General features: G+C 46.3%; 1 protein-coding gene across 1 annotated transcript in view; it reads left to right on the top strand.

The window, feature by feature from the left end:
• Positions 1 to 27001, top strand: part of MAU2 (MAU2 sister chromatid cohesion factor) — an 893447-nt gene that overhangs the window by 8358 nt on the left and 858088 nt on the right. The window lies entirely within an intron of this gene.

Below are 27001 nucleotides of genomic sequence, written 5' to 3'. Positions count from 1 at the left end.
CTGTGTCTGTTCTGACCAAATAGCCTCATCTCCATCCACCACTGCATGGGACTGATCACAGCCTGAGTCAGGTTTGAAACTTGTTTGACCAAATTAATTAGTTTCAGCTTGTTTGCCTGGAGGCTAAGGGTGTTCAGAGAGTTAAGCAGTCGCCACAGATATCTGCGTGCAACGATAAGCATACTGACGGGATTCCTGGCAATGCCTTTTCAGGCTGTCCACGGTCCTCACATTGCGTGAAAATAGTGTATTAACACTTAATACATTGCTTAGTATTTGGACGAATCCAGCATAAAATTTGATCTAGCTGCACAACAAGCAAAGGATGTATGTCTGGGTATAGTCCCACTGGAAAGATTATCCTGGCTTACTTGCTCATTAGACCCAGCCTATTACACCCACCAAATCTAACACCATGGAAGACTAAAACTATGTATGATTAATTCGACTGCGGAGAGTGAAGATGGTATAGTAGCCTAAAAAGTTAAAATATTTTGCCACTGAATGTTAAGTGGAGTTTATTTAGTCAAATTGTAAGACTTGCCACCTTTTCCAAATTTGAATCCTGTTAAAAATTTTGACAATTAAATCATGCAGATTAAATCATGATTTGACTCATATATTTAAATTGTCATATATTTAAATAAATATTTAAATAAAAATCCTTGATACCAAACCTTTGAATTGTATCCTCTTGATGTCTTTCCGTGATGGTTATATTAATACCCACACCCAGAGTGTGGGGTCCCCTGTGTCTTTCAGAAAATAAAATATATACAAGATTTGACAATGCCACTATTCTGTATCTAAGCCGCACAGGTAAGTGGGGTTGAGACCTGTCCTACATTTAGACATCTGACTGATTGTGGTCCACTGTATGGAAGATGAATGTATCAAAGTTGGAGGCAAGATGGAGGACGAACTGGGTACTAAAATGGGAGTTGATTTAATGATGGTCATTCATAGCTGCCTTGATTAGCATGCAATATGAATGTTCTGGGCTTATTTATTGGGTTATTTATTGAGCGTGGACCTAGCATTGATGATCAGTGTAGCGCTTTGCAAGTTGTAGGGGGGTGGGGCATACACGGTGAAGAAAGCAGAGTTACTGGGATGCAGTGAAATGACAAGGGGCTGTAGGCGGTTTGTCAGCAAGGGATAAACCGGCAATTAGGGGACAATACAGTGGGAGGCAGATCACTGAGGTTGGGTGCAGTGTGGGTTTAGGAGGAGCCGTTCCTTGAATAGAAGGGGTGCGAGTGCCTTCCTGAAAATGTACAAGTGAAGGATTGAGTCTCGTGTTGACGGGGAGTTGGTTACCGATTCTGTGGTTGAAGAGAGAGGACTGTCCTCTTTCTTTCCTTCGTGTACCATTGGAGTTGGTCTGCACATGTCCTTGCTTCTGGTGGAGCTTAGGCCTCTGAGATGGTCAGCGAGCTAGCTTGGGAATAGACAGTCTTGTGGATGATGCAGCAGCATTTGAAGGTGATATATGCTTCCTTAGTCTTTAGTGATCCGGTCACTTTATGTACTTATTGAGCAGGTATTTGCTAGTGCTCCTGGTTCGTTTTTTTTTTTTTTTTTTTTTTTTTTTTTTTTTGATTGTCTAAAATTATTTCACTCGTAGCAAGTAGGGTGACCTAATGACTGGCATGGAGATGCAATGTTGCTTAGAAGCTTCAAGGGGTGTCTTGCGGTTGATGCCTAGCGTTTAAATTATGTTTTTAAAGTCTTGCATCTTTGCACCCTTTTTGTAAGGTCAAGGCGGGGCGTTACTATGCCATGGATATCACTTTTTAAACAGCCTCTTGAAATTGTTGTAAGAACAGGATTTCTAATGTGCGAGGAACTGTAGACTGAGCGGGTTTGTTTTGAAGGATATTGTTGTTGGTTCAGGAATTGTGGAAGAGAGTTCCACAGGGAGGGCTGTAACTGTCTGTAACCATTGACTCGAGTAGGCTGTTTTCAAACTACTTGGAGGCTTCATGGATGATAAGTATGTTGATTTTAGAAAAGGAGGCTATAAGCAGGTATACTGCCCCACTACACTAAAACCTTGCATTTGTCTTTGCCACCCAAAACACTTGTGAGTAGGAAATTCGTATTACTTAATGTGAACGGGTTTGTGACTGTGTGGGCTAGAGCGAGTGGCTGGCCCACCACAAAACTAGAAGCTGCAAGTACTGTTATTATTTTTGAGCACTGTCCTAGTTTCGAAAAGAAACGGAGCTCTTTTCAGAGATAACCGAACAGATGTACAACGCTGGTAGGATTCAAAAGGGCTTCAGAAAAGAGGTACTGGGAGGAGAGGGGTGGATGGCGTCTAGCGAGTCTTGTGTTGTGTGGGGGAGTTGTGATGGCCTAGGTGTTGAAGAGTCCTTGAAGAGGTGTCACGAGTTCTATTCTGAATTGTAGGAGCGAGTCCGATGCTTATGTGGTGGAGGTTCCATAGTCTTGTGGTGTAGGCAGAGAAGTCTTCTTTTCTGGTCCTAGCCTCTTTTACAGCAGTGGATTTGAAGTCTGCACGCGTCATGGATTCTGGTGTTGCGCGGTCAATAAGAGATGCAGAGTGTCTTCGCAAAGTATTTGGGTGACTTGAAGGCAGCTGCCTTTATAGATGATGCAGCAAGACTAGAAGGTGATTGGTGCGTGTAGCGGGAGCCAGTGAAGGTCGATGAGGGCCGATGTGGCTATAATTGCATAGACCCTTGATGAGGCATGCAGCCGCGTGTAGGACACTTCTCAGGGGCATAAGGGCGGACGACTGAAGGCGTTCAAGGAGGGCATTGCCCCCATCCAGGTGTGATAGGACCAGTGCTTAAATGGTGGCTCTGATGCTGTCCGGAGGGGTGAAGAGCTTGACTTTGCGCAGTAGGTAGAGTCTGAGTTTTCTTTGCTGTTTGTGTCTTGAAGGATAGGTGTTTGTCGATATGGAACCTGAGTGAATTGGCGCAGGAGGTCAGCTCTGGTGTGAAGCCCTCCAGGTTCCTGGTTGATAGACAGGTCTGGATGTCTGGGTGTTAGTGAGGAGTAGGATTTCGGTCTTGGCAGGGTTGAGCTTCAAGAATGCACTGGATATCCAAGACTGGATCAGCGAACAGGATTTGAGTCGGTGGATGTCCTTCATGGAGTCCATCTTGAGGTATCTGTGTATTGGTGGAGGTGGAGGTGGATGTTGTCTGTGGCTAGGAGTGCTCCCAGCGGCTCAATGTATAGATTGAAGGTCATTGGGGGGAGGATAACCCCTGCAGGACTCCACAGGTGATGGGTAGCATTGGCAATCTAGAGGAGTCCATATGAACAGCTGGTGGTTGGCGAGGTAGGACTTGAACCAGCGTAGGACAAGGTTGCTGATCCTCATGCACCGATGAAGGGTGTTCGTGAGCACCTGGTGGTCTACAGCATCAAAAGCATTCGAGAGTTCAAGTGGAACCAGGAGGCAGGGGTGGCTGGTGTGATTTCTCGATCTTCCTTAGGAAGGGAAGATGGGTGATGCAGTGTTAGTAACCTAGGTTGTCCGGATCCAGAGTGGGTTTCTTTAGTGACAATTTCTCCTATCTATAGGGTTGATGGGGAAGGTGCCTTTTTAAAGGAGCGGTGGTTGATCTCCAGGTAGGGAAGGAGCGCTTCTGTGTGGAGGGTCTTGAGGATGGATGCTGTGGAGGGTCTTGAGGATGGATGCAGTAAGGATGTTGTCTGTATACACCATGTGGCTTTGAGGGAGGCCATGGTTTCTATCAGGCCCTCTATAGAGTGTCTTGTCCAGGGTGTTGAAATTTCACAAGGCGAGAAGTTGAGGTGTTTTTGGATGCAGAGCTGATGTCTGTGCTGGCGAATCCTGCTGATTTTGATGATGAAGGTGTTAATGGTGGTGGATTTTTCGATGGATTGTGGTATGAGATGGCACAGGAGTCTGGTATGGTATGGAGACAGGGATTCTAAAAGATAATGCTCATGGCTGTTTGATGGCTGCTGGACTAAGGGCAGCTGGATAACTGGTGTGACAAAGGAGTGGGATGGATGAGAAAGCAGCGTGTCTCGTGCTGTATTTCCACAACAGCCTGCAGCACCCTTAAAAAGCAATAGAACAAGAGGGGATTTGTGGCAGTTGTGAAAACGGTCTAACGTTGGAAGTAGAAATTGTATGGTGAAGGCAGTAAGAATGTTAAAACCAAGAATATAGTTCCTGGGTTTCTTAGGATATGCAGATATGCATGGACACGTCAGAAGATGGAGCAGATGGCAGGCCTAAGAGGTGTCAATGAGAGTTGTGGACGATGGATGGGCAGGAAAGGGTATTTCCCGAATTGAAAACTGAGGTAGGGAATCAGGGAGAGAAGGCAGTTGTGTTGGGGTGACAGCTGGGTCATCTTTAAACTTTAGTAGAAACTAACAAGGGATCACATGGAATTCATGTTTGGAGGTAAGGGGGTGTAGTGGCAGGCACATTAAACTTGCACTATATATATATATTTTTTTAACTTTATTTTAAATCAAGGCAGGATGACAAGTACAAACATTATAAGCAGTGATTATTTAGGCATGTTGATCCCCAGTCCTTTATCTCCCCCCCCCCCCCCCCCCCCGAGTTTCCTCCCTCCCCCCTTGGTCCATCTGTCCCTCAGGCATTGTAGGTGGTCTCTTCCCTCCCGGGCTGTCCAGATTGCGCCTCAGCGTCTATGTATCTTCCTCCGGGATCTCCTGATTTTTTTTAAAGATCCAGCGGGCCCCAGTAGGTTTATAGGTCAGGGCAGGGAAGCGCTGGTCGAATTCCAGCAGTGGGGCCCAGATATTCTGGAAACGATGAAGAGTTCCCGCTTGTGCTGCCGTCACTTTCTCCGCTACCAGAATGTCCCAAAGTTTGGTCCACCATTGGGCTATGTGAGGGCCTTCCGGGGTTTTCCAAACTCTGGCCACCACCGTTTTCCCTGCTAGTAGGCAGTGGGTTAGTAGTTTCGCTCTGGTCCCGGAGCGCGGGTAGGTCCCGGGAATTGGAGCTCCCAGCAAAACCGGTTCTGGTTCCAGGGGAATCGTTGTTCCGGTAATTTGTGTGATGGACCCCAGGCATGCTTTCCAGAATTGTTGGACCTTTGGGCAAGCCCACCACATGTGGAAGAAGGAGCCTGGGTGGCCGCATCCTCTCCAGCAAGAATGATCCACCTGGGGGTTCATATGGTGAAGTCTGAGGGGCGGGTAGTACCACCGCAGCGTGATCTTGTACGCACATTCCCTATTGGTGATACAGGTGGACGAGGTGTGTGTTCTGGTCCATATGTCCACCCAGGTTTGATCCTCTGTCGGGTGACCCAGGTCCGCCTCCCATTGGGCCATGCAGCAGGTTTTTGTGGTCAGAAAGTCACTTGGGAAGCGCCTGTATAGGGTGGATACTCTGCCGCGGTTTGGAAGGTCTCCCAGAGTGAGTTCTAGGGCAGTAGGAGGGCGTGTCGCTGCTTGCAGAGTTTGGGGATGTGAGCACCAGTGGCGTAATTGAATGTATGTGAATCTATCCCTTTCCTGGAGTTGGAATTTCTCCTTGCATTGGGCGAATGTGAGAGGTCCCCCCCCGTATACAGCTGGTCTATGGTCTCCAGCCCGCCTTTGATCCAGTTAAGAAAGTTGCGAGGATTCGTTCCCGGTGCGAACGTTGGATTATGGAAGACCGGGGTGCGTGGGCTCAGTCCTCTTGGCACTCCCTTTCGTTTTAGCGCCCAGTCCCAGGTGCTAAGGGTGTGTTGGGTTGATAGCAGGAGCTCTCTCCATTGGGTCCTGAGGGGGGGCGGGATGTGTGGTAGGAATCGTAAGGGTAGGGGCACTCGTGATTGTTCCAGCTCTACCCATCTAGGGCGGTTTGTCGTATTTTGCCAAGCCTGGACCTGGGCCAGTTGGGCTGCAAGTCTGGGACCCCCAGCCCTCCCAGTTTGGAACTCCCCAGCATGGTTCTGAGAGGGATTCTCACTTTCTTACCTTTCCAGATAAAGTTCAGCATTTTTCTCTGGATCCCTCGAAGAGTTGGTGTGGGGATCGCTACTGGTAGGGAGGCACAGGCGTATAGGAATCTCGGAAGGAGGTTCATCTTGCATGCAGTGATGCGCCCGAGCAGTGAGATCTCTTGGATCCCCCAGCGCTTCAAGTCGCCTTCCAGTTCTTTAAAGAGTCGGGGGAAATTGGCTTTGTACGTGTCTCTTGGGTCAGCCGGGATGTGGACCCCTAGATAGGGGATGGCCCTCTTTTCCCATGTTATCGGGCACATCTTAGTCAGTGGTTCATGTTCTGCTGGGGTGAGGCCGATACCCAGGGCGGATGATTTATCGAAGTTTATGGTGAGGCCTGAGACTTCGCCATAGCTGGTGATTTCACGTATCGCGTGTTTTAGAGATGAGTGGGCCGCCGAGATCGTAAGCAGAATGTCATCCGCGTATAGGGCGATTTTGTGATGCGTGGGGCCACTTTGCATGCCCTTGATTTGGTCATTTCACCTGATCTTTTGTGCGAAGGGCTCCATGGTGAGTGCAAAGAGCAAGGGCGACAGTGGACAGCCTTGCCAGGTTCCGCACGATAAGGGGATCGGGGCCGAGTTATGTCCGTTGATTCTCAGGCTAGTTTTAGGGCTATTATAGTTGGCTAGAACCATCGTTTGGAAAGCTGGCCCGAAGCTGAAGGCCCCTAGGGTGTGTCTCATGAATGTCCAATCCACCCTACCAAATGCCTTAGCTGCGTCGAGAGCCACTAAGACTAGTTTTCGGGCGTTCCGGGAGGCAAGGTCCACCAGGTTCAGGGTTCTCCGGATGTTGTCACCTGCTGTCCGGTGTAGGATGAAACCTGCCTTGTCGGGGTGAATGATCTTCGGCAAGATGCGGTTTAAGCGGGTTGCTAGAATTTTTGAGTATATGTTCGCGTCGATGTTTAAAAGTGCGATCGGCCTGTAGGACATTATGCTTCTCGGATCTTTTCCAGGTTTAGGCAGGAGGATGGTGGTTGATTCCTGCATCGATGGGGTCACCGCTCCCGTTTCCCTGAAGGAGTTGAATAGGGTAACCAGGTGGGGGGTCAGTTGTGCTCTGAATAGTTTGTAAAACCTGGTTGAAAAGCCGTCTGGGCCGGGGGCCCGTGTTTTAAGTGATTTGATGGCTTCCTCAATTTCCTCCCCTGTAATGGGCTCCTCCAGTTTGTCTCTCGTTGCGTCGGAGAGACGGGGCACTGCTGCCTGCTGCAGGTATTCCTTCTGTTGTGGTAAGTTTCGTGGGGTTGCCTTCATGATTTGGGTCAGATAATCTATTGCGAGGCGTTGCTTTTCGGGCTCTGAGTATAGTGTGACCCCGTTGGAATCACGCAGGCCCGTGATTGCGTTGACGCGTCTCTGCTTGGCTAGCTTGGCCACCAGGAACTTGTTCGCCTTGTTACCCTTCGCGTAGTATGACTGTTTGGCCTTCGCCATTAGTTGGGCGGTTTGTTCCGCATAGTGGGCTTCCAGTTTTTTCCGTGCTGTATGAATGATCCGTTGCGTTTTGGGGGACCAGCCTTTCTCCTTATGGAGTGCCTCGGCCTCTCTTAGTTCGTTCTCTAGAGCCGTCTGGGTCTGACGCCTGTCTCGGTGGTAGGCCGCACCATGGGCTATCAGGGAGCCCCTGATTACTGCCTTCATGGCGTCCCAGTTGTTGGCTAATGAGGTGTCTGAGGCTGGGTTTTCGTTAAAGAAATTTCTTATTCCTGTTGCGATCTTGTCTCTGGTGGCCATGTCGTTAAGGATCGGGTCGTACAACATCCATTTGCGTGGGTTATTGAGGTTAGGGTTCTGAACCCGGAGTTCCAGGAGCACTGGGGCGTGGTCGGATATCGCTCTTGTGCCAATGGAGACTTCTTTGACTGAGGGGAACGTTTGCGGAGAGATCAGGAACAGGTCGAGCTTTGAAAAGGTGCGATGGACGAAAGAGTAAAAAGAGAAATCTTTTTCGTCAGGGTGGAACACCTGCCATGAGTCATTATCTCCAGGGTCCTGAAGAGTCGGAGGAGGCTAAGTGCTTGGGCGAAGTCGCCTGGAGTCGGGGGGTGTGACCGGTCTTTGGTGGGGTCGGGAACCCCATTGAAGTCTCCACCGACAATTGTTTGGCCCTCCACAAAGCTAGCGAGAGATGTGCCCAAGGAGTCATAGAAGTGTGATTGTCCAGTGTTAGGGGCGTACACTGAGATGAGAGTATATAGGTCTCCCACTAGGAGGCATTTGACCGCTGTAAATCAGCCATCTGGGCATATTTTCGTTTCCAGGATCTGTGGGTTCAGGTCTTTCCTGAAGAGGATCGCCGTACCTCCTTTTTTGTTTGTGCCAGAGGCGAAGAATTGGAGCGGGAATAACCAGAAACGAAGCCGGGTCACATCTGCCGGCAGCAGGTGAGTCTCTTGGAGCATGGCTATCGCTGCGTCTTCGTCCCGGAGTTTCAGTAGAATTGCCTTTCGCTTGTTAGGGGAGTTCAGGCCATTAACATTCAGGGAGAGGACCCGAAGCGTCTGGAGGTCCGCTGAAGACTTACTCTCCTTTCCTTGGGTTAGGGGGGGGTCGTGGGGCGGTGATTCAACTGCCATGTCTGTTAGGGAATCTCTTGATATCATCCCGCATTTGAAGTTTTAATGCGGAAACCCAATGGGGGCCCGCAACTTTAACTGGGGGGTAGACCGACATTGTAAGTACGGTCGTACCCTCGGCCAACAGGGCCAACTGTCCCATCATGTATCATGTATCGTGTACTGTGGGTTTCCAGGGAACAAAAGTTGGAAAGTATCCTTGGAGTGGGTATGAACCATGGGTATGGCCCGCCGCCACCGCCTTCAAGGTTCCTTAGCTCAAAACCTAGGTGGCGGGTCCTACTTTAGGTAGGAGCATCTGCGTCCAGGCTCAATTGCTGACAGAACCTGGGACCGTGGAAGCGTCCTCGTTCATCTCTTTCTGTTGCTCCGCTGGGTTGACGACCATGGCGTGCGTTTGGGCTTTGGGGAGGGAAGCGGTCCAGAGTCTTCGGTCCCCTCCGGGTTTGGCGTGGAAGGATCTCGGGGCGAGGCTGGATGTAAGATTTTCTCTGCGTCTTCCAAGTGGCTGATTCGGCGTAGGGTGCCATTTATGTAAACTGGAGAGCTGTCAGAAGCAGCCACCTGTAACGGATCTGTTGCTCCTGAAGGAACACTGTCAGAGGCCGAAGTGCTCTTCTTTTCTGGAGAGTAAGTGGAGAGAGGTCCTGGTATATTTGAAGTGGGGTGCTCTGAAAAGTGATCTCATCTCCTTGGCGACTGATATTGCCTCTTTGGTAGTGAAGAAGTGGGCCCTGGTAATAACATCTGGGGGGGGGCTCCGAATCTGTCCCACGGCGCGAGCGCAGTCTGTGGGTCCGGTCCAGCAGGAGCTGGGATTTGTCCAGGTCCGGGTGTAGGGCCTCAAAGACGTAATCTAGCCACAGATAACAATATGTAAGTCTGTGGCTAGGAGTGCTCCCAGCGGCTCAATGTATAGATTGAAGGTCATTGGGGGGAGGATAAAGCCCTGCAGGACTCCACAGGTGATGGGTAGCATTGGCAATCTAGAGGAGTCCATATGAACAGCTGGTGGTTGGCGAGGTAGGACTTGAACCAGCGTAGGACAAGGTTGCTGATCCTCATGCACCGATGAAGGGTGTTCGTGAGCACCTGGTGGTCTACAGCATCAAAAGCATTCGAGAGTTCAAGTGGAACCAGGAGGCAGGGTGGCTGGTGTGATTTCTCGATCTTCCCTAGGAAGGGAAGATGGGTGATGCAGTGTTAGTAACCTAGGTTGTCCGGATCCAGAGTGGGTTTCTTTAGTGACAATTTCTCCTATCTATAGGGTTGATGGGGAAGGTGCCTTTTTAAAGGAGCGGTGGTTGATCTCCAGGTAGGGAAGGAGCGCTTCTGTGTGGAGGGTCTTGAGGATGGATGCTGTGGAGGGTCTTGAGGATGGATGCAGTAAGGATGTTGTCTGTATACACCATGTGGCTTTGAGGGAGGCCATGGTTTCTATCAGGCCCTCTATAGAGTGTCTTGTCCAGGGTATTGAAATTTCACAAGGCGAGAAGTTGAGGTGTTTTTGGATGCAGAGCTGATGTCTGTGCTGGCGAATCCTGCTGATTTTGATGATGAAGGTGTTAATGGTGGTGGATTTTTCGATGGATTGTGGTATGAGATGGCACAGGAGTCTGGTATGGTATGGAGACAGGGATTCTAAAAGATAATGCTCATGACTGTTTGATGGCTGCTGGACTAAGGGCAGCTGGATAACTGGTGTGACAAAGGAGTGGGATGGATGAGAAAGCAGCGTGTCTCGTGCTGTATTTCCACAACAGCCTGCAGCACCCTTAAAAAGCAATAGAACAAGAGGGGATTTGTGGCAGTTGTGAAAACGGTCTAACGTTGGAAGTAGAAATTGTATGGTGAAGGCAGTAAGAATGTTAAAACCAAGAATATAGTTCCTGGGGTTCTTAGGATATGCAGATATGCATGGACACGTCAGAAGATGGAGCAGATGGCAGGCCTAAGAGGTGTCAATGAGAGTTGTGGACGATGGATGGGCAGGAAAGGGTATTTCCCGAATTGAAAACTGAGGACGCGAATGCAGAGGTTATTGCGACGTGCCCTATTTTCAAGGTCTTCGTGTTTGAACTCCAGGATCTCGTATTTGTGGTGCAGGGAATCGATGGTTTTTTGCACTTCCCCCAGTGTGGTAGTATGATCCTGAGAATGGTCCTCGATCTCTCCGAGCCTCTGTTCGATTTCTGTGACCCTTTGGTCCGTCTGATCAACTTTAGCGGTGAGTTCCGAAAGGCAGGCGCGGAACTCCGATTTAATATCCGCCATGAAGGCTATTAGGTCTCCTTTGGTAGCGAGGGCGCCCCTGTCTTCTTGTGGCTTCTGTGGGGTCAGTTTAGGAGGATCCTGTGTCTTGGGTTTCTCCGGCGCAGTAAACATGCCTAGATATGTGCCCTTGCTCACCTTAGTTTGCCTCGACATACTGCTCGTATCAGGCGTTCTTGATTGAGAGAGTAGCAGCGGGGCCCAGGGCGGCGGGAGACCGCACTCGGGGTGTATATCGCACTCGACCTCCACTCTGGGCCAGATCTGGGCGAGTGGGCAGGGGCGCCCCAGGAAGCGTTGGTGTGGGGGAAGGTCTCCGTCGGGAACGGTGCAGGATGGCCGATAGTTGTATGAGGGGGGGGTATGTCGCTACCATGAGGCCCACAGGTTCAAGGCCTCTCTGGATGAAAGCAAGTCTTCCGCTGCCTCCCCGCCCCTCCTCCGGTCTCCATCGGTGGTCCCTCGGTGGTGGAGGTTCCAGGTCCCTCTATGAGCCTCTCGTGTGCGGTTCTGTGATGATGTCGGCTGTCGCTGAGCGGGGGTCCCGACACGTTCTTGGTATGAATCGGATGGTTCTGTGCTAGAGTCCGCTCCCCCTCTCCCCGGCGTTCTAGGGCCCCGCTACCACCAGGTGCGGAGTGTGCTGCTGGGTTCCGGCTTGGCGGCCATCTTGGTTTCTTCGGTTGGAGACGGGGGAGAAGTTCGGCCGCTGAATTCTGGTAGAACGCCTCCTCGGTCGAAGGCTATGTTTGGCTATGTTTGGCCAGGTTGTGCCATGTCGGTTCCGGTCGCCTTAGATGGCATTGGCGACGCGGAAACCCACTTAGAACCGCCGGGATTTGACGGCGGCGGCCATCCCACGGGCGGCCTCAGAGGAGCGACCACATCGATGGCGCTCCAAGCCACGTCCCCTTGCACTATATTTTTTCTTCGCACTGTTTTTAATTTTTCATGGGACAAAAAAAATCATAATACAAGCTGTTGTAAGCCCAAATGACAGCCCCACCATTTTCCTCTTCCCCGCTCAAGAACTACCAAGCCCAACTGAGTGTTGGGGACAAGTACTATCGAAATATTAAGACCAAGTATTGGTTCATGACTGATGTAGTGAGTTCAACAAACCATGCAAAAGCAAATAAAGGGTTTCGTGTCTTTACTATATAAAATCTTTTGCATAGAGACCGTCTTACTTAGAAATTCAAGGGGTGTCCAGAGTGGAACCCTAAGAGATGAGTGTACTGTCATATCTAGCGTCAATTTGCACACTCCACTGCCCACTGGCTTCTGATAATTGACTCAAGGAACACCATTTCTTTTGTGTATGTGGAGTAGTGAGGGTGGTTATTGACTTTTTATGTATGGCTAGTAGCTTACAACGTGACATTTTTGCCTCTTATGTAATCTATTGTAAACCAAACAATAGTAAAAAGCGTCGACAAACTTTCACCCTGTGGAAGTGATGGGCAACCATGCAGGTCAGTGACTTGTACTCGGCTATAGGTCAACTGCCAACCCAAACAGGATATCTTGGAACATGGGGGTAAAACATTCAAGTTGCACGCTACCAGCAAGCCTAAGGCACTTGCCACCTCAATTCAATACATAACACACAATTATTATCTTGCCAAGAGTTCAATATCTTTAGCCAATGGCTAGTACACATTTTACGCACTGTTAAAATGTAAGGCAACCCAACTGGGAACGCTGAGAATCCTGAAGCAACAACATAAGCAGCTTCATACTGTAATATTGCAAAATCGTTAGTTACACACTTCTAAAACCTGTGTGCAACCAGAAATTAGAGGATCAAATTCTTGGATACTGGATGTACTTGGTCTGAGGCTTTACAACAAAATGTTTAATTGTAAAAATGCCATTTCCTGGCTTGACTCACTGGTTAGATAATAAAAAAACTAGACCAAAGCAGGATAGAGTAGCAATGCCTAGTATTGGGGATGAAGGCAAACTTGAAGGCAGTTTGTACATTTTATGTAAAATAAAGTTTGGCACAAGCGTCTTTAGGTCAACACCCCATGCTCCACAACCGTGGGCACGATTTTTCAAAACGCAGTTGCTTTTAACTCAGTTTACTGTCTGTCATAAAAACAGAAGTGCCATGTCTGCAGTGCACCTCTCAGCAACATTTGTACAAGTGGACCATGGATAACGTTGCTTATTTTGTCTGTACTTGTGGACATGGTGGTTCTGATCTGTGTGGCAGATTGAGATTGAAAGCTCTTCTGGGACATTTGTCCAGGACTAAACCTTGTCAGTTGCCTGTGCTGGGACAGTTTCCAACCCATCTCCGAAGGAATTCCAGCTGCGGGATCCGATCTCAGATTGCACCATGTTTATATTTGTTTGCTGATCACACCAAGCTGTACCAAAAGGTGGGGTTTTCAGAATGTTTACTGCCTGGTGTGTTGCAGCTATGGCACCATGAATGGCAGCCCCCTCTGATATATATCCAGCTAAGGCTGAGATTTTCCTCTGTGCATCGGAATGGCTTCCTCTGACAAGGTTTGGTTTTTTTGTTTTGTTGTTGGGTGGAACTTCTGGTCTACCTATTTGGCGTTTTTGTTTGAGATGTATTTCTAAAAATGTTGATTTTCTTTCATTTAAAAAAAAAAAATATCCAATTTCCCCGGCAGTTCTTTTCAGTATTCCGGGCTGGTCCTTGGCCATTTTAACAGGGCGAAAGCCACTACTGGTAAAAGCCCAATATTTGAATTATTTTGTTTCAGAAACCTATTTGACATTGGGGACTAGAAAATGTGCTAGCTTAGTGACTTGAATGTGCACCGGCTGGACTGTGCAGCTTAAGACCGTTCTAGAATGTCATGTGGTAATTACATGATTGAGAGGCTCAAGAGTACCATGGGGACCTGAGTAATATATGCCCTCCTTGCAACCAGAGTCACCCTCCAAACAAGTGAAATACTATCTCTTGTATGTAGAGCATCATATAGGAAACCTTCAAAAATAGATTCCCCTCCATTGAGTGCCCTACAAATACTGTTAGTCTATCAAGATTTGTACGAGGAGTCTGACCTTTATTTTGTCATTTGTATAGCGCGCTAAACCCCTAGGCATCAAGACGCTGCTTACAGAAAAAAGTTAAGCATGAAGGCAAGGCAATGCTTAAGATATAGCTTGTTAACGTCTGTTAACCTCTAGTAAGACTTGCAGGAGAATTGCTCTATTTTCCCATATTATGAAAAAAGCCACGTTTTAAGGTGCTTGTGGAAGGCCCAGTAAAAGTGTTCAGATTTTAATGTTGGTGGGAGTGCATTCAATTTCTTTCCCGCAATAACTGGGAAGCTGAGAACAGATCTTTGAAGTTTGAATCTTGGAGTGGCGAGGAGGTGCATGTTAGGTAGAAGGGGTCGGTCTGGTATACTGAATTTTATTAATATTTTGAGACCGTATGTAGGGGCAGTGTTACAGATGCACTTGTGGGTAATGGCTAGTTTTGAACCGTATCCGTTCGCGGATAGACAGCCAGTGCGCATTTCTTCTAGCTGTGTTAATGTGATCTTTTTTTTTTGGGCTGCTCTGGGTGCATTTTGATTGATTTGCAGCTTATTGATGCGAGTACTGCTGCCAGCAAGTAAGGAGTTGAAATAGTCCAGTCTGGATCCTATTGGTGCTCTTGCAATTGTACTGCAGCTGTTGGAGGGGAGGGATGGCCTACATGCGTTTATTAGCTTGGTAGTGTAGGCTGCCGAAAGAGGCAATTGCGTTTACTTGCTTAGTGACATAGTTGAGGCCAAGTAGACCCTGCAAGTTTTGACTTCCTGATAGACTTGGATAGTGATGCATTGATAATGAAGGGTTAGTAGGCCCTGTCAAGTCCAGGCCTGGATGGTTTGATGTGTCGCACCTAAAGTGTTAGAGGATGTGGATATCATCTCTATACTATAGAGTAGGAGATAACCTGGAGGTCGAAGAGTAGCTTTGTGTAGCCATTGTAAAGGGTAGATGAGACGCAAGAGCCCTGGTGGATGCCACACGTGACTGGGCTGAGGCTGAAGGCGAGAATACTCGGATGGTTCTGTTGGAGAGGAAGGATAAGATCCAGGTAGTTGCCTTAATAAAGAAGTGGGCTGCTGGAGAGGGGTGTTAAAGCCAAAGAGGTTGTTGGATTCCATTTGTGACTAAATCTGTAGGTACGCTGCTCTGTCCTGAAATTTGAGGAGGAATGAGACGGTTGCGAGAGGGCGGTAGTTGGTTGGAATGTTGGGATCTAAAGTGTTATTTAGTAAGGGTAGGACCACCCCCCCTCCCCCCAGCATTGGTTGACTGTAACTGAGAGAGTGAAGAATTGATAAGTGACGAAATTAATTGTGCTAGTGCTTCTGCAGAGTTTTTCATGACTGAGGCAGGGCAAATGGCCCCTTGGCATCTGGAAGGCTTGATGCCTTTGATAATTTTAATTGCCTCCGGTTCTGAGACAGGTTTTACGTCAAGGGTGGTTGTGTTGGGGAGGGGGTTTAAAATCAGTTGGAACATCCTAATGTAGTTTGTTTTTCTTTATCGTGGTCTTTTTTGGTAGTGTTATTTTGTCAAGTCCGCGGCAGTTTGTATATTTGTGCACCAAATGTCTTTCGAACAGTTATTGGACGGGGAATTGGAGATTTATTCGGGTAATATGGCAAAGAGCTCTCGGGTGGGTGGGTTGGCATTATCAATTCAGCCATTCTATGTGCAGCTTTCTACTTAAAGTATGGCCAGTTTGTAGTGTTTCACTAAAGTGGTGAAGTGCGCTTTATGAGGCGGTTGGATCATTCCTCCATGAAGTTTCAGCTGCTCGTTTATTTGTACAGAGTACTTTAAGGGGTCAGGTGAACTAAGTTTTGAGATGATTTGGCTCTGCGTGTCCCCATAGGTGCTGGTGGTGTTGGTGTGCATTAGGGAAAGATTGTAGGCATCTACCGTTGTGGATGGGTCGGTGGGAATTACTTGATAGCGGTTATAGGTCAAAGGTTTGAATCAAAATGCTCGAAATACAATAGGGGGGAATCAAAAATGTCGTTTTTATTATTTTTTTTCTGGGGGGGGGGTGGTGCACCCCAAACCCCCTTTTTGTGGTTAAACCCAAAAAAAGATATATTTCAAAAAATAAAAAAATCCGACCCTTTCGTTTTAGGTCCTATTGACTTGACCCTATGGCATTCGATCCTTTTGGATTCGAAACTTTGACCGGACACCCTTGATAGCCAGTGAGAAGCATTTAACAGGAGCAAGATAATGTGCTGGAGTAATGCTCTGTGAATTTCTAGTTGGAGTGGCCGGCAACGGTGTTGGTGTGTCAAGTGGTTGTTTCCCGATAGGAATACTAAAGAAGATTTAGTGATCAGACCATGGGTAATGCACGTTTGAAACGATCGCGTTAATAGTTTAATTTAGCCAGACAATCTGGGATTTGGCCTTTCATCTTGGGTTGGGTTCAAGATATATTGTGTGAAGCCTAGAGCCTCTAAGGTTTGCTAAAGCAAGGGTGTTGGAGTCTGTGCTGTCGTCGTAGCCTAGGTTGACATGGCCCAAGAGGAAGTTTCTGGAGGAAAGCTTGGGCTTGGCTGAGAGTTGTGTGATGTCTAAAAGTATAGGAACTGCTGGTCGATGGATCAGATGTAGGGTTATGGTGGCGGTGTAGGATATTTTATAGTCAGTAATGCACCTGATTTGATGGCAGATTAGCTCTTCTGATGCTTAGGGAGTATATGACGATAATCCATCGCCCCCTTCTTGTGTCGAATTTGTCTTTGCGGAAGTTGGAATAATTATTGGGGACCTCAAGGGAAAAGGTAGGGCCCGAGGTAGCATGCAGTCAAGTTTCTGTTATGTCTAATAGTTTGGCGTTATTAGATCGAGTCACAAATGTGTAGGGCATGAACGGTCTTTGATCTGGCATATATACGGGTTCCTTTGATCAGAGTGGCTTCTTTCTGGCTATGTTTGGTTAGCTGACTACTCGGCTGTGTATCATATAGGTCTAGATGTAGTGTGGGAGAGGATAATCTTTTGATGGGGCGGGGTTGTAAACTTGTGGTCGGAGTTCGGTAGCGAAGCAGCAGTGTAATTGTGGGGTACGCTGTTAGCCATATGAGCTGGCGCCAAGGCAGGTGGGCAGAGAAGGGGGCAAAAGTAAGTCTAGGTTGCTGGAGGCACTCTCCATAAGCAATATGGTTCTTTGTGAAGTTGCCATTCCTTGTTTCTTTGCTATGCAGTCATGGGCACTGAGCATAAAGGTATGGTCGACGCGGACTGCAGTGAATGGACAGTTTAGAGCATTTTTGAGAGGCACTCTAAGGATACGCGGGGGCGTGCATGCTTGGAGGCGCTTGTTCCCCATTATATTAGGCAATGGTTTGCAGACAGGACCTGAGAAACAGGTTGTATGCACTGAGAGACGCTGAAACCTTGTGCGCCACAGCATGGTTTAGCAGTGCAACAAGCGGAGGCTGTGTTGAATATTCAAGCTCTGTTTGCGACTGGGGGTGAAGTAGGGGAGTTGGGAGGGGTGCGTTGCTGCAGGAGGTTGATAGAAGGGTGGATATATTTGTGTTGAGGCAGGACAGGAGACATTGATAGTTGAAAGGATGATTTGCTAATGTAAGAAAGGATGTACTGTTGGTAGTATGCAATGCTTGTGTGGCCTGATGGGGCCAGACAGGGGAATCTGAAGGCCTTGGCGGTTGATGGGCGTCGCCTACTGGCTCGCATGGATCCTGGGCACATCATCTGGAGCAGGCCAATCAGCTGCTGTAGGAGGCAGGCTTGGAGCCTCCTCCCATCGGAAGGGCAGCTCGGTGATAACACAGCGGCCATTTTAGCTAGGCCTATTTCAAATGTAGGCAAAATTGAATTGATTAATTTTTCAGCATTATTTTGCAGCGATTCATTAAAGGGCAATTTCTTCAGTTGTAGCCCATCAGGGCTTACCTTTGTGATTTGCTTGAAGGTTAATCCTCATCCCTTGAAAAGCCAATCAGCACAGAAATATTTTAGATGGTCTCTGTAGTAATGTTTGGATTAAAAATCATGTAAATGTTGTTGGTCCCTTGCCTGCTAAGTCTGAAGGGAAGCCATGTCTAAAGCACTGGGTGCGTGAGCTAGGTAGACGTTAATAGAAGTTGAGTAAGAACTTTGGGAGAGTGCAAGTGAAAGAGGAATTTTTGTACCCAGGAATTGAGAGAATGGGACACAGGTGAGGGCTAGAGTTGAGGCGATGTGAATTTAAGGCAAGTGGGGAAATTGGGAGATAAGACGTGGTGAGACAATGAGTTGAATAGGAAAAATAAGAGATGAGGTTGATTGTATGGTGGGTGAGTGTTTTTAAAGGGTTCAAATGAGTGAATTGAGTTCAGACATGTACAGGACTACCAAGACTGAGGTCAATGGGCACCTGGGTGGAAGAGGCACAAGATGAGGGTACAGAGTGCATTTTAGATGCATATCGGAATAGATGGTGGTCAGAGTAGAACTGAGGTGGAGGTTGATGAGGGGGTAGACTGGGAGACAAGTGTGATAGGAGAGCATAGTCTAAAAATTAGTACAGAAGGGAAATCGGAGATCTGGTTGAATGAAGATGGAATGGATATGGATGTGAGAATTGTGTGGCCTCAAGGTGAGCATACTGTAGAGGCAATGGCGACGTTTCTGACAGAGGGGCTGATGTAGACTGTAACAGGATGGAGACTGTGGCAGAAGATGAAGAGATGAGTTGGTTGTATGAGGAAGATTACAGGTGAGGGGGCACTGGGTAGAGGTGGGGACAGATAAAGGCAAGGGTGCGATAGATGAGCACTATAAAATCGGGTCAGGCGGAAGGAGGGATGCAAGAGCTTTAGGAAATTAATGTGAACAGAAGAAAGTTATATCCAGGGCGGCAAAAGTAAGCTTTTGGTGAGCTGGCTTACCTGAATGGGTGATGGCGTGAGAACAAGTGAGAATTAGAAAGTGCAGGTCCCACATACATGAATTTAAGAATTGGTAATGGAGTTGAAAGAATGAGGATCCTGGGAATGGGACCTTGATGAATGGTACTAAATAGAATTACCAGTAGAAATTTAAATATGAATTGCAATTCAACATGTTGAATGTCGAACTGCCTCTTTCTGCAGAATTCAGATTTTTCACTGTTTTGTTGTATATTTTCCTGCTCCTATGTCGGTTGTTCCTTGTTGGTATACTTTTTAACCCTGCATCCTAATTTTCTTTAGTCTTTGAGAAGTGTGAGGCTAGCTCTGCCCCCGGCAGTCTGGTACCCTCTAAAGAGGCTGTGTAGTAATTCTGAAGCGGCGAGTCTTGAGGGGCAAGCTAGTCTTTAGGTGATGACTTCAGGGATGACTGTAGCATCGTGTGGGACAGTTAAGGGGGTCATGGGTGGCCGGTGGTGGTTGTGTTTTGTGAGGGTGGCTGGCCCATTCTTGCAGGGTTTAGTTTATTATTTGTAGAGTGCACCTAACCCTGAGGTCTCTGGGCGCTTGAGCTTAGGTGATTGTTACATATAAATACATAAAGAGACAGTTGGGCCATACATAAAGACAGTTGAGACAAAGTTTGTTGACTTGGGTTACAACAGTCAACGTACCAACATCAAGAAAAAAAATACAGCAAGGCTGCAATAGAGGAGCAACTCACAAATATCAGTGGTGGATCCGGTAGGAGTTAAGTTTAATGCTGTTGGGCAAGGAGCCAACCTTTAGATCTAAAGGGCCAAAAAGACAGTTCAGCCCTGATGGAAGTTGGGAGAGAGTTCCAGCATTTCGCAAATAGCGCAGCGAAACTGGAACCACCTGCATTTTTCAGTTTGTGCTTGGGGATGTTGAGACCGTGTGAATAGAATGATCTTGTGAGTGTGGACGGCTGGTTCCTGGTGAATTTGTCAGCCACATATTTAGAGGCTGAGTGTGACGTGCATTAATGCTTGATGACTAGTTGACGCAACAAAGGGAGCCAGCCTATGTCACGTCGAGTGGCAGAGATGTGATTTGAGCGTGGGATATTTAAAGCAGATCTCAGAGCATTGTTCTGAAGAACTTGTAATTTAAAATTTAATGAGATTGTGTTCAGTAGATCCAGTAGAATAAGGTGTTGCAGTAGTCAAATTTAGATAAAAGCAATGCTCTGGCGAGCGTAATGCAATTAGTGGACAAGTAGGGTTTGCAGGCATTGATCAGTTTGTTGGTGTAAGCTGTAGTTGAAGCTGTAGTGTTAACTCGTTTTTTGAGGGAGAGCGAAGAATCTAAGACACCTAGATTTTTGACTTCATTGGCTACTTTAATGATTCCATCAATGTTGAAAGTCTTATATCGAGCCTGAAGTTTGTTTAGATGAGCTAGGGATCCAATGATCAGACATTCTGTCTTGTCGTTTAGACAAAGGCTGTGGGCAGCCATCCACGCCTGAATTTTGAGGTAAACATCAGCATTTTTGAGTCTTTATCATAGCAGTTGGTGAGAGTAATGAGGCCCTGTGTAGGTGACACCCAGGCTATCAAGAAGATCAAAGAGGAGCTTTGTGAAAATGTTGTAAAGCGTGGGAGAAACACACAAACCCTGTGGGACTCCACAAGAGATTGGTACTGGATCTGCAGCCGCTGTGGGTACTAAGACCTATGTTATGTTCGAAAGAAAGGATTGGATCCAACTGGCGGCATTTGGAGATAATGATGCAGCAGTGATCAAATGTTTGAGGATCTGATGGTCAACAAGATCAAACACTGCTGAGAGGTCCAGCAGTAGAAGAATGGGCAGATTGCCTCTGTCTTTGGTTTCATCCTTTTGGATTTTTAGATCCAGGAGGACAGTTTCAGTGCCGTGCCTGGGTCTGAAACCGGATTGATGCAGGCCTAGGAGGCTGTTGTCCTCCAGGTGTTTGTGTGTGTAGATAGGCCACTCTGTCTAGTAATTTTAGGAGGAATGGAATTGTTGGAGGTCTGTAATAGGTACATTTGGATCTAGATTGGGTTTTTTGAGGGGCATAACCCATGCATCTAAGATTATTAGGGACTGAGCAGCTTTCAAAGCATCAGTTAATCAATGCAGTGATGAAAAGAGCTAGATCTCTTGCTCCTTCCTTAATAACTGAGGCTGGGCAGGTATGTCCCTGGCATCTTGGCGGTTTTAGACCACTGATGATGATTTCAACTTTTATGGTGAATGGAGAGAAGTAGAAAATGTGACACGGAGGAGGTTGCTGGTCAGGCAGTTTGCATGAGTGAGAACTTAGGCTGTTTTTAGTCTCGATTTAGCTTGAAGTAAGGTTATTTTGCCAGATGAGGCTTTCTGGATATTGGCGCACCAGGCCGCATCTTTGATGTAGGCATCTGTAGGTGGTGCCTGCCCCTCCAATTCTTAGTAAAGAGCTCTTTCGTACCAGATTTGGCGTTCTGAATTCTGACATTGTAGATCTCTCGTTTGGTATTAAGAATAGCAGCTTTATAAGTAGTAGCAGCAGTAGTGAACTTTTCCTTGTTAAGGATAGGTGTTTTTCTCCAAGTAGCTTCGGATTATCTTTTTAGTTATGGACGGTTTTTAGGTCAGCCATGAACCATTTATTTAAATGGGCTGAGGGTACAGCCTTCCTTAAATTAAATTGGGGCAATTTTATTTAGGGCTTGTCCTAAGGTACAATTGTACAGATCTACCAATGAGAACGGGTCCTTATCTAGATTTTTTAAAGGATCGCTAATGGGCTGTAGAAGGGCTAATACGTTTGTTACAAATTTCTGGACAGTTTGTGGGGCGATAGCAGTGCTGGAATTGGGGCAGGCACCTTCCTGTAAGCTAAAGGTGATGCAATGATGGTCTGACCAGGCACAGTTTCATTGTTGAAGATTGTTGTACAATTTAGGTCTGCTAGCCAATCCAAAGTTCTACCCTTGTTTGTGGGCTCATTGATGCAGTGCTTAAAGCCACGTTGTGAGATACATTTTCTGTGGCTGTGGCGTTAGTCCTTGATGTCATGAAGCCCTAAATAAAGATCTCCCAACAGGATGTTTTGGGATCCAGGTTTTGCGTTTTGGGTTAGGAGGGTAACGTCTTCCTCAAAGTAGGAGATTGAGACAGGGGGCCGGTAAATAAAATGGAGTAGAAGTGTGCAGGTGCCAGGTGCCTGAGGGAGTTTGACGGACAAGTTCAGCCGAGGAGAAGCTAGTTTTGGAACATTCTCTAAAGGCCCAGATGCGATTAGGCTATAAAAAGCCACTCCCCCCCCCCGCTTTGCCAGTGCCTCTATCTGCTCTGATGATGATTTAGTTATCTGGGAGGGCTAAGGACGTTGTTGGTCCTTGCATGTCATGAGTTTAAAGTGCAAGGTACTGTGGTGGCAGCTAAGGAGCAGACTGGTAGGATCTTTTTTGATAAGAGTTGTGATTGTTTACTTTTTACATTGCCGCTTACCTCCACCAGTTATTTAGTCTCCTCAGATTAATGTGTGGGTAATGTTTGTGTGAAAGTGCTAGAAAATATATTTTAATGAGAGATCTGTTCAAATTCTTTGACACTCTAGTATTTCAAGTTTTTAATCCTACCCCCACAACTCCTATTCATCCCCATTCAAGTTATTTGGCATATAAAAAGAAGTCTTCTGTCTTTGTGTGTGTATACAACATATATATATGGTCCTTCCCACGTGTCAGTGGTAGTAGCTATGATGAACTAGGAATGCGACGCGGGCAGAGTGCGATTTGCCGTAAACGTCTATTCAATGAAAACTGGAATGAAAAATACCTCACTGGCCCCAAGGGCCTGTCGTGTGTCAAGATGTCCAAAAGCAAAAATGTCCTGTCAGATATCCTATCCTAGTCCTCACACTCTAAAAGTAACTCTAAGGTGCTACAGGTAATATGTCTCGTTTGCAAAGTGTGCAAATGTTCAAGTTCAACACACAGGTGTAAATCCAACAAAGTTCCAAATTAATAATGTTCAGTCGCAGGGATTCACTCCCTTCCCCAGGTTTCTCTCCACCAAACAAAAGAATAACCACCTTCTCTGTAATTTAAAAGTAAATCGCCCCTCTCCTCTTGATGTTCCAGAGGAAATGGTCTCCCTTTCACCAAGTCCTTCCCACATTCAACATAATCCAACAATCCTAAGGGCATGAATCTTCCTTAGGGATTCTCCGACTTGCACAACACGAACTGGTACACTCCCCTGCCAGGTTTTTTACATTCACTGTAGTTCACTTCACCTTCTTGGCTTTACCTGGTATACTCTCCTGCCAGGACTTCCTTTATATAGTAAACTTTATACACATTTGACTTTGCCTGATACTCTCATTAACCAGATCTTTTCAGTCTACCTGTTGCACGTTTTTCCCAACATGTATTTTCTGACACAATGGATCCCAGATCCTTTTCTAATCACTTCTTTATGTATTTATAGCGTGCTGCAGCCCATAGGCATCGGGGGGGGGGGGCGTGGGCTAAGAGAGGCAGGACAGCATAGGAGGACAGGACAAGCGGGATGGTTGTCAGTTAGTGGGACGCAGCTAAGTAGAGGGGGCGTTTACTTAAACAGTGCCGTTTTCAGATTTTTTCTGAATGTCGAATAGTTGTGATCAAGTCGGAGATCAAGTGGGAGTCTGTTCCATTTAATCGTGGCTAGGCTGGGGAAAGGTCGGCCCAAGCCATTGGTTTTATTTGTCCAGTTTTGAACAACCCTTTATTATTTTGGATGACTTGGCATTGCCTAAGGCACTTTTTGCTGGCACCAAGCATTATGGAGTTTCCATAATCTAGTCTGGATAATATGATAGCTCTAGCGATGTTGGAGCTATTTTGTTGGCTCGGTGGGGATTGATTTGTTTTAAGAGTCTTTGGTGGTATTGACATTTCCATTTAAGGAATGCTTCCTGTGCTTCATCCATGCCTCAACGGAGTTGTAGACCGAATTGAGCCTACTATTGTCCGTGGTGTGGCAGCCAGTTAGTTCTAATACCAGTTGCGTATCTGCGAAGTTCGTGAAGAATATGCCCAAGGTGTGTGTTCTGCCTTGAAAGCTTGAATTGCTAATCTGCTTCGCTTTACATTGCCAGCACTGCAAGCTGCATTGAGCTCTTGCTGGACGCTGCTGCCGCTTCCTGGAGGAGGCGGTCCTGAGGCATGTCACGTGACTGATCACGTGTGAGAACTGCAACCTTAAATTGAGCCGCGAACCACCCTTGCGGCCAAAGCCCCTAGGAGCAAGGGCGAGGAGATTCTGTTTTGCTGTTTGGCTGTAGGGCGTCAAAATGCAGCCTGTCTCTCTGGCAAATGACTTGCTCTCTAAACCTCTGCTGCCAGCTTCTACAGAAGGCACCCGTCGGAAAATAAGGACCTTGTCTTATCCATCTACACGTCTGCAACAACGTCGGGAGAATGAGAGGAACGTTCAACACCTATTACCGCTCACTCCCCAGTTGCCTCGAGTGATTGAAGCAAGTCAAGTAAGTCAATTAAGATCTGTAGAGGAAGAGAAATTCGAAGAGCCTATTGATACGCAATATAATGCAGGCGCTTTTTCTTCAAGTAGGTTAGGGGTAGGAGCGGGTGTCTTGGACTTGACCACCCCTTGCCAGATTGCTCTTGCTGACAAATTGAATTTATTATCACATGACAGCGTCTTGGAAAAAGAGATAAAATGCTTATGAAGGCTGTGAATGACTATGGGCCTAATGTTGTTCCTGTTAGTCTTTCTGCTGTGTTTGCTGTTCCTAGGTTGGATGTTTTGGCTCGCATAGCGACCGAGAAATTGCAAGCTCATCTGTCGTATGAGAGCATTTTGGAACCAGTGTCTGTTTTAGACGCGCCTTGTGAGGAATTTAACCACTGTTCTGGTCAGTGTGGTTTTGTAATGGATCCTGTTCCACTTCCTTCTTCGTTACCTGATCCTCCCAACAGGCGGAATTCTATCGAAATTGTAAACAAACTTTTGGTTGATCTAGAACAAATCAATTGCTCGTGCTAGTCTTAAACATAATAAGACCCGACCTGTTGAGTCAACACAAGCTTCAAATACAAGTAATAGTCAAGGTACTCTGATGGTTGAGTCGGATAATAATTGATTTTCTGGCTCCATCAAACGAAGTAGGATTGAAGTCAGTAAATCTCCAGAAATACATTGTTCACAATCGAGACCTAGACTTTCTAATAGCAAGTCTGCAAATAGTCCTGAGTCCTCTTTCTCTAAGGTTCAGTCTTAACAGCCTATTGGTGTAAGCAGAAATGCCAATATATTAACCATTCCAACAAATACTGAGAATGTTGAGAGTCAGACAACAGACTGCTCTTCTGATGATGAATCCTCTGAATCATCAATCATGGAACGCGCATTTCCTAAAGTTCCAAGAACTTATTATAAAACAGCAGCTCGAATTCCTTGTGAGCCAGATTATGGAAAAAATGTCAAAAGAACTTTTACTGATCCTGATGTCTTCTATGTCTATAACACTTTCACCGTTTGTCAAATTATATGAGCAGGTCCAAGATGGTGTGAAAGATTTGACAATGTTAGTTGCACTTTTGAATACAAAAATGTGTGCAATTGAACATGCAAGTTTGTCGTCCACACAGTTGTTAGGTAAAATGTCAGATAAAATGGACAGCAGTTTAACAAACACGAACGACCAACGGTTAAAAGATGCTGATGACAAGAAATTACTTGCTGAAGTGGCCAAACAGGCGCTAAGTATCCTACAACGACAAAGTTCGAAATCTGCCTCATTTCCTAGTATTGAAGCACCATTTACAAGGCCTTGTAATTCTTCGAGTGGCCGACTAAATGTTTCTGAAGTAATTACTATTCCTCCATCAGCACCCAGTGACTTATTGCCCCCAGATCTCACTCTTCTACCAGACGCTGGCAAAGTCTGTGCTGTGGAAATTTCAGATCTGGCAAATAAAACGCAGCCCATTGATTTACCCGTTACTGTTAAGGACTGTTATGTGAAGTGTTCTACCAGTAAGTAAAGTTTATTCCTTTTCTTCTGCTTAACAAAGTCTTAAGCAACCTGATAATGGTGCAAACCAAGATATCCAGGAGCCTGCAACCTCTAATGTAGCACTCGAGGTTGTTGAAAAGGTTGTTATCCGGGAAGCATTGGCAGATAAGACTACTACAGAGCCCGTTGCTATTTCCGATGAACAAGAAGCATTGTTTGATATATTTAACATCAAGATTAAATCGGATGCTAAACATCAGAGTGTGAAAGTAAACCAGCAAAAAAAATCAAAGAATATAACTAAGAGGAAGCCTCGTGCTATGAATGGTTCTCGCAAGTTCTTGCGAAACTTAAAAGCTATAAGCTTTACCCTCAATCCTGTTACAATCAACAAAGAACAAAATGATAACTTAGTTGAGCCTGAAAAGTCTGCAGTTTGTGTCATCTTCGATAAACCTGTGACTAACTTACCTGAATCTGATGTGGATTTGTTAGATCTTTCAACACATGATCATAATGATGACACTGAAATTGTGACAGAAATTCAATCAAAAGGTTCAAATGACACAAATCAGGTTAACTTGGCTGTAACTTCTCTTCCTAACATCATCTTATCTGAACCCTTGCAGAATTCAAGACTGTGCTTCATTGTGCCCACGAAAGAATCACAACTCGTTGGTAATTTGAAACCTGAAAGCTCGAGGGTTCTTACTTTGGGACAAAGATGGAAAAACCCTATCAATGTACGAACATGGCAAACTGAAGGACTCAACTGCCAATGATGTGTACAGTCGGGTAGGGAGTTCTACAATTACTCCCTTTGACACTGTCGGCTAACAAACAAGAAAGTGAAAACAGGAAGGATCATTTTTCAAGAGCTCTAACAAATGAGCACGCCTTAACACCAGCATCTTCCTCGAAGAATCAAACTAAACTGCCATTCTTTAAAAAGCCGACTTCTAAATAGCAACTGATTTTGGAACATATAGCGTCGAATAATGATGGTCTTACACTAAATAGGAACAACGTCCTCCGTTTACTTCATTATGTACCTAATCTTCGGACAATTGAAACGGGGGATATTAGAACTGTGGAATTCTGTAAAGAACCACAAAACGATATTGTCCGTTTGCATATCGATTCTGGGATCATACGTAACATCCTTTTGGACTCTGCTACTGTTCCTTTATCAATGGGCTTTGACATTCGAGAAGATCAAATTCCA

This window comes from Ambystoma mexicanum, chromosome 1p (genome assembly GCF_040938575.1).
Source record: "Ambystoma mexicanum isolate Mex_15411 chromosome 1p, UKY_AmexF1_1, whole genome shotgun sequence".
In the NCBI taxonomy this organism is placed as follows: Eukaryota; Metazoa; Chordata; class Amphibia; order Caudata; family Ambystomatidae; genus Ambystoma; species Ambystoma mexicanum.
Note: the sequence above shows the minus strand (reverse complement) of the source record. Positions and strands in the feature narration are given on the sequence as shown.